The sequence below is a fragment of the Halichoerus grypus genome, chromosome 5 (assembly GCF_964656455.1).
Source record: "Halichoerus grypus chromosome 5, mHalGry1.hap1.1, whole genome shotgun sequence".
Taxonomy (NCBI): Eukaryota; Metazoa; Chordata; class Mammalia; order Carnivora; family Phocidae; genus Halichoerus; species Halichoerus grypus.
In genome coordinates, this window is record NC_135716.1 from 136,990,181 (window position 1) to 137,002,481 (window position 12,301).

Here is a 12,301-nt window from a genome sequence, read left to right on the forward strand (position 1 = left end):
TTTTTTCTAAGTCTTTGAAATATGGTATGTATTTTATCCTTATGGACATCTCAGTTTCAGCTAGCCACATTTCAAATTCTCCATAGGCACATGTGGCTAATGTCTATGGTATTGGACAACTCAGGTCTAGAGCCTAAAAGAGAAGTCAAGACTACAAATAAAGATTTGGGAGTCATCAGCATTCAAGTGTGGTAGTTCAAGCAATGAGAGTGTGTAAGCTCAGCAAAGCAAATGGGAATGTGTGGGATAAGAAAAAGGCCAAGGGAATATCAGAGATGGGAGAAGGAAGAAGAACCCATAAATGAAAAGTGAAATAACAGAGCATAAATTGGGAGGAAGTGCCATCATAGAAAGCAAGGAAGAGGGACTTTTGAGAAGATAAGTGTAGTCAACAAGGCCAAGTGTTCCTGAGGTGTATTTTTATTATGGGTGACTTTTTAAAAAAAGATTTTATTTATTTATTTATTTGAGAGAGAGAGAGAGCATGAGCAGGAAAGGCAGAGGGAGAGGGAGAGAGAATCTCAAGCAGACTCCTCACTGAGCATGGAGCCTGATGTGGGGCTCGATCTTATGACCCTGAGACCGTGGCCTGAGCTGAAACCAAGAGCCAGACGCTCAAACAACTGAGCCACCCAGGCACCCCTGTGGGTAATTGTTAAATAGATATTATTATAAGGGTTTGGCCATCTCTGATAGGAATTATTTCAATATAAGTAGATTGGTTTTTCAAATTCTGGCAAGACAGTTATCAAGAGTAGATACCATTTCTTCATTTTTGTGCATAGTAGCGAAATGCTATTATTTGATTTCACTAAGGCATGCATATTGCCTCTTTCTATGAACTTGTGCCACAGTCACAGTGACCAAAATGTCCATTGCTGCTTGACTGGAACGGTTCCAGTTTAAGCCTACTTTTCAAATATATCTAGGGCCCATTTTGTTCTCAGAAGTGTCCCAGTTTGGATAATAAATTATTTGGTCACTCTGTACAGAGTAGACATAATTTTCAACACCTGGAGCATAGTCAAGCTGCCCATCAGGTTTTCTACTGATGGATAAAAAAAAGTGCTGCAAACAAACATAGGTGCCACTTAATATAGTTTTGCCTCCCAGTTGGATCAGGGCTTCTCTTTCCACTCTCCTGAAGTGTTCTGAAGGGAAATTGAAGCAGCATAACCTGCCAAGTAAGACTGTGACTGAATCTTTGTGAATATGTCTATACATTCTCATCCCGTCCACATTCCCAGGATAATGAAAGTGATTTATTAAGCACTTGCTATGTGCTACACACTCTCATATGCAATTTACATGTATTTAATCCTTACAACAGTCTTATGAGGGAGGAGCTATAATTATTCTCATTTTATAAATGAGGAAGGTTACTCAACCAGAATTTGAACCAATGCAGTGTGGCTTCAGAGCCCATGCTCTTAACCACTACATTGTACTATTCTATAATATCATCTTTCTTTTCACCTGCTCCTTCCATTCCTTCCTCATCCCCAATAACTTTCTCACTGGCACTCACAACTGAATTAAGCCTTTCAATGGGACATATTGATTAAATACCTATGTACTTTTTAAAAATATTTTATTTATTTATTTATTTATTTATTTTAGAGAGAGAGCGCACAAGTGGAGGGGGTGGGGGAGGAGCAGAGGGAGAGAGACAAGCAGACTCTGCACTGAGCGTGGAGCCTGGCGCAGGGCTCGATCCCACAACCCTGAGATCATGACCCTAGCTGAAATCAAGAGTCAGAAGCTCAACCAACTGAGCCACCCAGGCACCCCAATACTTCTATACTTTTAATATTAATTATTTGAATAATGGAAGATGAAAAAGAACAGATAGAGATTTTTTTTTTAACTTTTTTTTTTTTAAGATTTTTTATTTATTTACTTGACAGAGAGAGACACAGCAAGAGAGGGAACACAAGCAGGGGAAGCAGGAGAGGGAGAAGCAGGCTTCCCGCTGAGCAGGGAGCCCAAAGTGGAGCTCGATCCCAGGACCCTGGGATCATGACCTGAGCCGAAGGCAGATGCTTAACGACTGAGCCACCCAGACGCCCCCAGACAGAGATTTTTAATGTCTAATCATTACTTTGTATTTTGCTCTTTTGTGGAAAGAGAAGATTTTTGTCAACCATTTTGTGTTAGTTTCTTTTAAAACGGTCTATAATACTTTTAAAATTAAATTAAATTAAAAAAAATTTTAAAGTAAACTCTTTGGGGCGCCTGGGTGGCTCAGTCGTTAAGCGTCTGCCTTCAGCTCAGGTCATGATCCCAGGGTCCTGGGATTGAGCCCGTCATCGGGCTCCCTCCTCTGCGGGAAGCCTGCTTCTCCCTCTCCCACTCCCCCTGCTTGTGTTCCCTCTCTCGCTGTGTCTCTCTCTGTCAAATAAATAAATAAAATCTTAAAAAAAAAAAAAGTAAACTCTTTGCCTAAGGTGGGGCTCGAACTCATGACCCCAAGAACAAGAGTCACTTGCTCTACCAACTGAGCCAGCCAGGCCCCCTTCCAGTACTTTTTTGTTGACTGATTTTAAGAATGTCTCAGAATAGGCAGTCTTAGGGAAAAATGGATGCAGAATTTATAATAACTACCTCTAATTATTATCTATTACTGCATTATCTCAAGTTTAGCAGCTTATAATAACAAATACTTATTTTCTCATAGTTTGTGTGGATCAGGAATTCAGATGGGGTATAGCTTGGTGGTTCTTGCTCAGTATCTCCCATGACCCTGTAGACAAGCTGTTGACTGGGACTACATTCATCTGAAGACTTGATTAGGGCTCACTCACATGGCTGTTTACAGGAGGGCTCAGTTCCTTGTCATGTAGGCCTCTCCATAGGAGTACTTAAATGTCCTCATGACATGGCAGGTGGCTCTCCAGAGTAAGAGAGAAAGGAAGGCAGAAGCCACAATGTCTTTTATGACCTAGCCTCATCATATGCTATCACTTCTGCTGAGTCTGTTGGTCACACAGAACAACTCAATACAATGTAGGATTGCACTATATAAGGATATGAATACCAGAACGTGGGGATCATTGGGGGCCATCTTGGGGGCTGGCTACCACAATCAACTCTGTGGTCCCCTATGATTCATGTTGCTCCTGCATACAACATGTACTCACTTCCTCCCAAGGTTCCTAAAAGTCTCATTTCATTACAGCATCACCTCAAAGTTCAGAATCTCATCGTATAAATCAAGTTCAGGTGTAGGTGAGACTTCTCAGATGTAGTTCCAAAAGTACAGCTCCTTGAGTACAGTTTCTCTTCATCTGAAGACCTGTGAACTAAAGAGACAAATTATCTTCCTTTGCACACACCCAACATATAATGGTAGGGCATAGGATTACTGCTATACAGACACTCTTATTCAGAAAGGGGTAACAGGGGAGTCACACAAGAGTAACTGGTTCATGGCAATTCTGAAATCCAGTTAGGCGCAGGTTGGCATTCCTTGATTAGGGCTCAGTGCCTAAGAACAAGTCTCCAAGATCTTGTCTCCACCTTCTGGGTTATTTCCATCCTCCAAATCATCCTTTCTCATGAAAGATAGCACATGTTTGCAGCTAAGTAGTTTTCTTAGCCTGCTTCTTGCTTGTGGAAGTTAGAAGATCCAAACACCTCTTTTCATTTTGTACTGTTTATGTCCCTTTTTGTCCAATCTGGTGAGGTTTCTGCCAATCTAATTCTCTTCTGTCAATATAATTCCGCAGGTATCTCCTGCCATCCTTACAGCTATGTGTATTAATGAAAATGAATCCCATTCCAGCTCCAGGGGGGTGAAACTTGATTGATTTAATCAGCTATCATGTTTTCATTCACTTTGCCAGAGACTGATGAAGACATGGTCAAGTGATACCATTTTGTCCAGTGAGAAAGAAGGGGAAGGTAGTTCAGGGGTTTCTAGGAAAGGTTTTCTTTGCTAACAAAGATCTCCAGGGAAGAAAGAGTTCCTCTTCTGCTATAGACATTGTTAGGTCTGCATATCATACTTGCCGTTGTCATCTTTTGGCCTTGAGGCTAGCAGAGGAAAAAGATGGAAAGCATTTAGGTTCTTTGTTATGTGATTGAGCAATTGAATTAATCAATGCCAGAAAAGAAAATTTTCCTTTATTTTTAAACCAGTTGCTAGTTGTAGTCGTGAATTTAAAGTGAAACCCAGTTAGCATGACTGTGTGGTTTTTTGTTTATTTATTTATTTGTTTGTGTTTTGGGGGCTGATTGCTGAGGTGAAGGCTGGAGAAAAATGGTGGAGAATGAGACACAAACAGGGTTATGTGCTTATGTGTTTGCCAAGTACAGTATGTGTACTTTACAAAGAAATTTATTATCATTATGGATCTCTCTCTTTCTGCTTTCTTTTCCCTTCCCTGCTTTCCTGTGCCCCTACCTCTTTCTTTCTCCAATTCTTTCCCATTCTCTTTTCCTCATCCTATTTTTCCTTCCCCTTTCTTCCTCCTGTGTAGGTAACTTCTTTTCCGTCTTCTTTGAGCTTCCACTTATTTTTATGCATTGTTTTACTCAATATCCATTACAACCCTGTCTAGTATATACTGATTAATATTCCCATTTTTTAATTGATAGATTAGATTAAGCAACTGCTTATGGTCGTACAGCTAAAAAATAGCCTCCAGCTCAAGTTTATATGATTCCAAATTCTATGCTTTAACCACTATGCGGGAGTGAAAGGAACTCTTATAAAAGAAAATTTGCTAGCTCTTAGTATTAAGCTATTGGAGTTCAGATATTTACTTATATAGATATATGAATAGAAAACTGTGGTTAAGGCTTCTAATTCTCACAGTAGCCAATACTGTAACTTTAAAATAATCAATATTTAAGAGTTAATTTTCCTTTAAAACAAAGGAGATAAAACCCCGAAAGTTTAAAATAAGATCAAGATTCTAATTTCTCTAACTAGTTCCACCCTATTAAATTAACTGGTTCCCCGGAGACCTGATTACTTTGCCACCCTTAGGTAGCTAAACAGGAGGAAAATTTCAGTTCTAGACCCTCTCACCCACCCCCATTTGTGAGGCTGCTCAAAGGGTGGCAGCTACCTCTGATATTTATCTTTTTTTTGTAGAGTATTTTATACCAAATCATGGCCTAGAGAGAGTTCTGTGAAGCCTAAGGAAATGAATCTTTGTGTATTAGTTCAGAACTTTACATTTAGTGTCCTGATTTTGCAGTTGTTTAGAGAGTCATATTTAGTTTTGACATGTATCTTTCCTTTTTAGGAATAAGAAATTGGGCTCGGGCGCCTGGGTGGCTCAGTTGGTTAAGCGACTGCCTTCGGCTCAGATCATGATCCCAGAGTCCTAGGATCGAGTCCCACATTGGGCTCCCGGCTCAGCGGGGAGTCTGCTTCTCCCTCTGACCCTCTCATGCTCTCTCTGTCTCATTCTCTCTCTCAAATAAATAAATAAATAAAATCTTTATAAAAAAATAGAAATTGGGCTTAAAAAAGCCATGAAATTTTCTGTCTCTGGTAGTCTTATCAGTCTGTAACTTGTTGGGATTACTTAGGAATTCAAAAATTTTTGAACACTGCCTTGGAGAGGAAAATGTTTTCTTTGTGCTCTGATTTGGGTGTTGTTTAGAGAAAGTGATACTTAATTTGGAAACTAACAGTCCTCTTGTCTTCTTATAGATCAGTATTGATAACTGACAAAAGCCCTGATGCCCCCAGAGCATTTACAGTTTTTGAATATTCACTCCTATCTATTTAAAAGACTTAGAGGAAAACAGCTATACTTACTCTTTTATTATGTTAATCTAATTTACATACTGACTGGAATTGTTTATATAGGGGATTTTGACTGTGGTATTGTTTGCCTAAGGAAGAAAACTTGGTAGCAATCTTGTCATTCAATATTTACAGTCTGCAAGCTGTATATATTTGGGGAATCTTTCTAAAATATTGCATGACAGGAAATTTCAATAAGCATGTTTAAATGAATTCTAAGGAAACAGACAGAAAGGAAATATGCCTCTCTGGTTCTGAAACATTTATCTCCCTGGGTGGAAAAGGGTATGGGTAAGCCTTTGAATGATAGATAGTCCAAGAGAAAAATGCACATTAATCTGGGATTTAATGTGCTCCCTAAATGTCTTAATTGCTTTTAAAGTCATGTAAATAAATAACATTCAAAGGGTGTGAATTAATATCCTAAGAAATGACTTTCCTGATATAAGGGCTCCTATTTCAAATAATATTTATATGGCGCTACAAATAATTTTCAGCCAAGAATTATAACCTCAGTTGGGAAACCAGAATTTACCAACTGTTAGGAAAGAACATTTTTGTTTTGTTTTGTTTTGCTTTGCTTTTTTTGTTTTACCATATGGCTAATCTTTGCCGTAGGTATTCACATGTTATCTGACAAAGGAAGGAAGGATCAACACTCTCAGGGAGGGGACAGAGGATCTTGGATTGCTAAATCTTAATGGCGATTACAGTACTTTAAGGCTAGGAGTCGAACCTAAAGATAAATTCAGCATATTCTCAGTTTTATTTCCAAATACAACATTTTATGTCTTATAGAGAGAGGTTTAAAAAAAAGGTTTGTTTTAAATGATCATCAATTTTCTGAATTAAAAGTGAGTGTATATGGTCATAACGCTTCTCTTCACTGTCCCCTCAGAGGCTTAAATTAAAAATCTGTAAGCCGATTAACATTTTGGAGAAGTTTTAATATTGGACTTCATTTGATTCATAAAACTCAGCTTATTCTTTCTTTTGCACCTATGAGTGAGCCTCCCCCCTTTACTCCTCCTGGACATGTGAAGGTTCTATGGTATTTTACCTTTGACTCATGATAAGAAATATAAGATTGGGTATATAAATACATGTAACAAGACACATACATATGTGAGACCCACGTTTCATAAAACAAGATTCACACCGTCTGTCGTACTATGATTTTTTTTTTTCCTACTCTGGGGAAAAAAATGCTAGTCACGACCCACAAAATTGATTTCATGGCCCACTAATGAGTTGCAACCAACAGTTTGATAAAACACTATCCAGACTCTAGAGAAATAACAGAATTGAACAAGCACTTTCTTTTTGACTTACTGGAATTCTGAAGCCAAGTGAAACCTACTTCCTTCGTTTTTACAATCTTCCAAGTTTTTCCCTAAGTATTTATTTCCTCCCGTTATATTCAGACCTGGGACTTCATAGATTTGAAAGGTGGACAGCTGATTTTTGTCATTGCTAGCTTCAGAAGTAGAAAAGTTGCAGCCAGGAATTGTCTCATAGAATAGCCTGCAAAGGAATGAAACAGCTATAACTTGGGTATGACTATCAGATCCTGCTGGGGACACTTTAAACCTATTGTAGAGGTGGCCTTTATTAGAGATGTACTCACTTCTTATGATAGATGAGTCTATAGCCTGGCTTTTTAAGTACTGTGAATGGCTATTTGAAAGAATCTCTTCTTGAAAAAATTCACAAATTTCCTAAAATTCATAAATCCTTTTGTATTATAGGAAATAATACTAGAATATCAACTACAGGAAAGCAGGGATTTTTGACCATTTTATTCACTGATATGTTCCTGATCCCTAGAACACTGCCTGATACAAGCTGGTGCCCATGAAATATTTGTTCAATAAATTTAAACATAGTAATTCCTAAAGAATTTCCCAACTGGGACACACCTGTATTCACATAGCATGGATGGTTATATACAATGTTGCTGATCAGCTTCCTTGTCATATTTTCTAGAAGATTCTTTGGGCCAAGATGTCATCTGAAAGACAACTTCAGTGTAGTTCATGCGTGTCAATTATACCTGAATAAAGTTGTTTACAAAACTAAAAAAAAAAAAAAAAGTAAAACATAACCTAATTAACATAAAAGTGTTGCTTTAAGTGAGGCAAATGATGCCAGGGAAAGAACTAATAACCAATGGGAGAGAAAAGAAATTCTAATATGCATGATAATATCAAGCATTTATTGAGTGCTTAATAGCTAAGGGGAGGGAGAAATATTCAGTTCTCTGTCATTCAGTTTTCACATTTCTGAGAAGTAGATACTATTTTTTTTTTTTTTTTAAGATTTTATTTATTTATTTGACAGAGAGAGACACAGCGAGAGCAGGAACACAAGCAGGGGGAGTGGGAGAGGGAGAAGCAGGCTTCCTGCCGAGCAGGGAGCCCGATGCGGGACTCGATCCCAGGACCCTGGGATCATGACCTGAGCCGAAGGCAGACGCTTAACAACTGAGCCACCCAGGCGCCCGAGAAGTAGATACTATTTTTAATCCTTTTTCTTTTTGAAGAAATTGAGATTTAGAGAGCTTAAGTAAATTGCCCAAGCCTGCACAGGTCCTATGCAGTTAAATGAGTTTGAACCCAGGTCCACTGCTTTTAGTTTATAGAATTTGAGGTTGAAGCTTATTAAGACACTAAAGTCAACTTATATACTTCAGTTTTATTTTTATTTTATTTATTTATTTATTTACTTGTTTATTTATTAAGTAGGCTCCATGGCCAACATGGGACTTGACCTCACAACCCTGAGGTTAAGAGTCACACACTCTACCCACTGAGCTTGCCAGGTGCCACTATACACTTTAGTTTTAAATTTGTGTTTTTGGCATTTTTTTCATTATTCCTTTAAGCAAATGAATTGAGACCCTACTATTTATACACAAGGTATTAGGTCTACATTGGTAACTATAGGTGTAGTCCTTGCTCTCATGTCATAGGATCTGATGGAACAGACAGGTAATAGACAAGCTAAGAAACAAAAAATACAAAATGTGATAAAGGAAAAAATAAGAGTGTTACAATAGGGAATAATGGCTGGGAAGCCTACAGTGACTTATTTTAAGGTAAAAATGCCTGATGGATCTGTTGAGCTAAGATCTGAAGGATGGGGAGCCAGTCTAAGAGCTTGAGGTAGTTGGTAGGTGGTGAGGGTGACAACACTGTGTTCCAGGTAGCAGAATGGCTGGAGGCAAAAGCCCCAGGCAAAAAAAGAGCTTGGGTAGTTGGACATGAACTTTGTATGGCAGAGGAACAGGGAATGTAGTTGGAGAGGTTGGCCTGGGGCCAGAGTATGCAGGGTCTTGTTAGCCATGGAAAGGAGTTTGAATTTTGTTATATATGCAAAAGGATAGCCATTTTCAAATCAGTCCTGATAACATTGCCAATGAGATTCTTAACTGGAATGCTTGGTAAACCCATTGCATCAAATGAAATTTAAGTATCTAATTAATTAGCATGTATTACGTTAACTATTGTGTATCCCTTTACTATTATCCAGTCCTCCGATGCCTTTGCAAGGGTTCATGTAGGGGCGCCTGGGTGGCTCAGTCGTTAAGCGTCTGCCTTTGGCTCAGGTCATGATCCCAGGGTCCTGGGATGGAGCCCTGCATTGGGCTCCTTGCTCGGTGGGAAGCCTGCTTTTCCCTCTCCCACTCCCCCTGCTTGTGTTCCTGCTCTCACTATCTCTCTCTCTCTGTCAAATAAGTAAATAAAATCTTAAAAAAAAAAAAAAAAAAAGAGTGCATGTAGTTTCTTTGGTAATTTCCCATTTGGAAATGCCCAGCATTTTATTTTTATTCCTGTACTATCTGTCCCTATAATACATTGATTGGCTTTTAGAAAGCATGTATTGAAGTCTTTATACCACTATGGATCCTGACCTGATGAACTTGCAGACTAATAGCAGAATTAAGATACATAAAATATTACATTATAAAGTAAAATGTGTTAAGTGGGATAAAAGATAGCAATAAAGTACTCCTGGGAATTCAGAAGAGAAAGAGATTCCTTTTAGCCCTGAGGGATTAAGGGGAAGGGGAGCAAGAGGATTAAGAGAGACTTCCTGAAGGAGGTAGCTTTTGCTCATGGTTTTGAAAGGATAAATAGGATTTAAACATTAGGAAGTTGAGAAAAGGCAAAAATCTTATTAAAAATTCCAAGTATAGATGAGTGCATGTGTGTTTAGCATGGTCCTTATTGCACTGTGGATCCTCAATTTGATATGATTGTCACCAGACCCTTGGGAGACATCCAGGACTAAAATAGTTTGGATGTGTTATGCAGTAGGATTGAAGTTCATAGTACTCTGCAGGAAATTATCTGTAGTTCTAGCCAGAGCTGTTGGTCTTGACTTTCTCAGCTGCTTAAATTTATTAACAAATAATATGGAGACCTAAAGAATTAGAGAGGTAGTTAAAAGAGCATTGCATCGGGACTAAGAATCCAGTCTTGTTCTCTTGCTATCTTAATGAGTGATCTTGTTTCTAAAACTATTTCTGTTTCTCTGTCTGTAAAAGGGAAAATGGTAATTCTGTCCCCTATCCCCTACCTATTAAGATATCGATGACGATGAACAGTGATGGAAAAAAGCTCAGAAGAAAGATGCTGCATAAATAAAACAATAAAAATAGCAATTAAGAAAACACTATTATGCAAAATGATGTTTAAAGCTCTTTTAGGCAGAAAGCTTTGTATAGAACCATGGGGGTATTTGAAATTTCCCTTTATTTTTTTCAAACAAGATATCTCAGTTTGGAAGTTAAAAGATGATTGGAGGTATTTAAATTTGTGGTTAAGTGTGGTCAATTCACAAGGCAGTGTAAGCAGGCAGTTTATAAGGCTGTCTGTCCTTACTAACTGGGTGAGGAGGATGGGGGTGGGTGGGGTGGTGATGGTGTCTTTTGTTAAAATCTGGAAGTGAAAAGCTAAAACCTACACCAATTTAAAAAGCATTTACAATAACTTCAGGATGCACTTATATCAATTACAGTTAAAACATAAAAATATTTGGAGTGAGGTTCAAGATGCTATAAAGACAGATTTCTTAGAAAAGAGGGGTTTCTTAGAAAGCTAAGGTGCAATATTGGTATATTTTATTCTGAGTGACTTTATTGTATGATATAGCTTGAAAAAAAATCTTAATTTGAAGCATGGTAAAGTACATTGTGGTGAAGCATTTGCTATATCCACCAATGTCCCAGTTCTCTCAAGCTTAATATATTTAAATAATTGTGATTACTATCTGAAGTTTATTCTTTCTGATCTTAATTTGAAGATTCTGGTTTTAAACACTAAGAAGACAAAAGACAAAGGACTTTTAGTCAATTAATAAAGCTGTTTCCTAGAGAACTAAAAAAAAAACCTCAATACATTTTAACCTTATAAAATCAGAGCAATATCATCAACCAAATATTAGTTTTATATATTACTTAATGACTTAAAATATCTTCTTCAAAGAAAATATTTTGAAAAAAATCTTAACTTTTACATAACAATTGATAAGTAAACCCTATTCCCAAATTAGGGTTTCTAGGGGTTGTGTTCTAATATGTAAAATATTTAGAGGTTTAAAAAAATATATATTGAAAATACTTCTCTTTTGTCTTTTATACCAAAGTTTTAACATTTATCAATATCGAACCAGGTTGAATGTGGACTGATGTTATGGGAATGGGAAAATAAACTTTCTTGGAGATGGCATACCAAAAAAGAGGGTTAGTCTTCTACATAATAGAATTATACTTAAGTACTTAAGGCCAGCTATAAGATAGAACACTAATGAAATCAATTATATATTTTCAAAACTTTAAATATATTTCTCTAAAGAATAACAAAACTTGGGGCGCCTGGGTGGCACAGTCAGTTAAGTGTCTGCCTTGGGCTTGGGTCATGATCCCGGGGGCCCTGGGATTGAGCCCCGCATCAGGCTCCCTGCTCCGTGGGGAGCCTGCTTTTCCATCTCCCTCTGCAGCTCCCCCTGCTTTTGCTCTCTCTCTCAAATAGATAAATAAAATCTTAAAAAAAAAAAAAGAATAACAAAAATTTCATTATCCTATATATATATGTGCATGTATGAGTATGTGTATGTACATATTTTAAATCTTGCTTATTATTTTGGGCCAAACAAATAGATCCTTAAAATGGGTATAATAATAGCTGATAATAAGCAGCTATTGGTAATGGTTTTTTGATCATTGTAAATAATGAATATTGTAATTTAAATGCTTTGTTTTTTTTTCTTTTTCCTCTACCTTTTATTCATGTTATTACTCATCATTTTCAAGTTCTCTTCTATGAAATACTCCAAAATGATTATGAAGTATTGATATACAATTAATGAGATGTTATAGATAACCATAAGAAGAAAATCAGTCCCATTACTTTACACTCACGTCTAACTTTGGCTCCTAATTAGTACTGGCTTGATTATCCACTTTTCTATAAGTCACTTTTGGAGATTATTGTCTAATATAAAAGCCAGCTTCAAATATTGACATTTCTCATC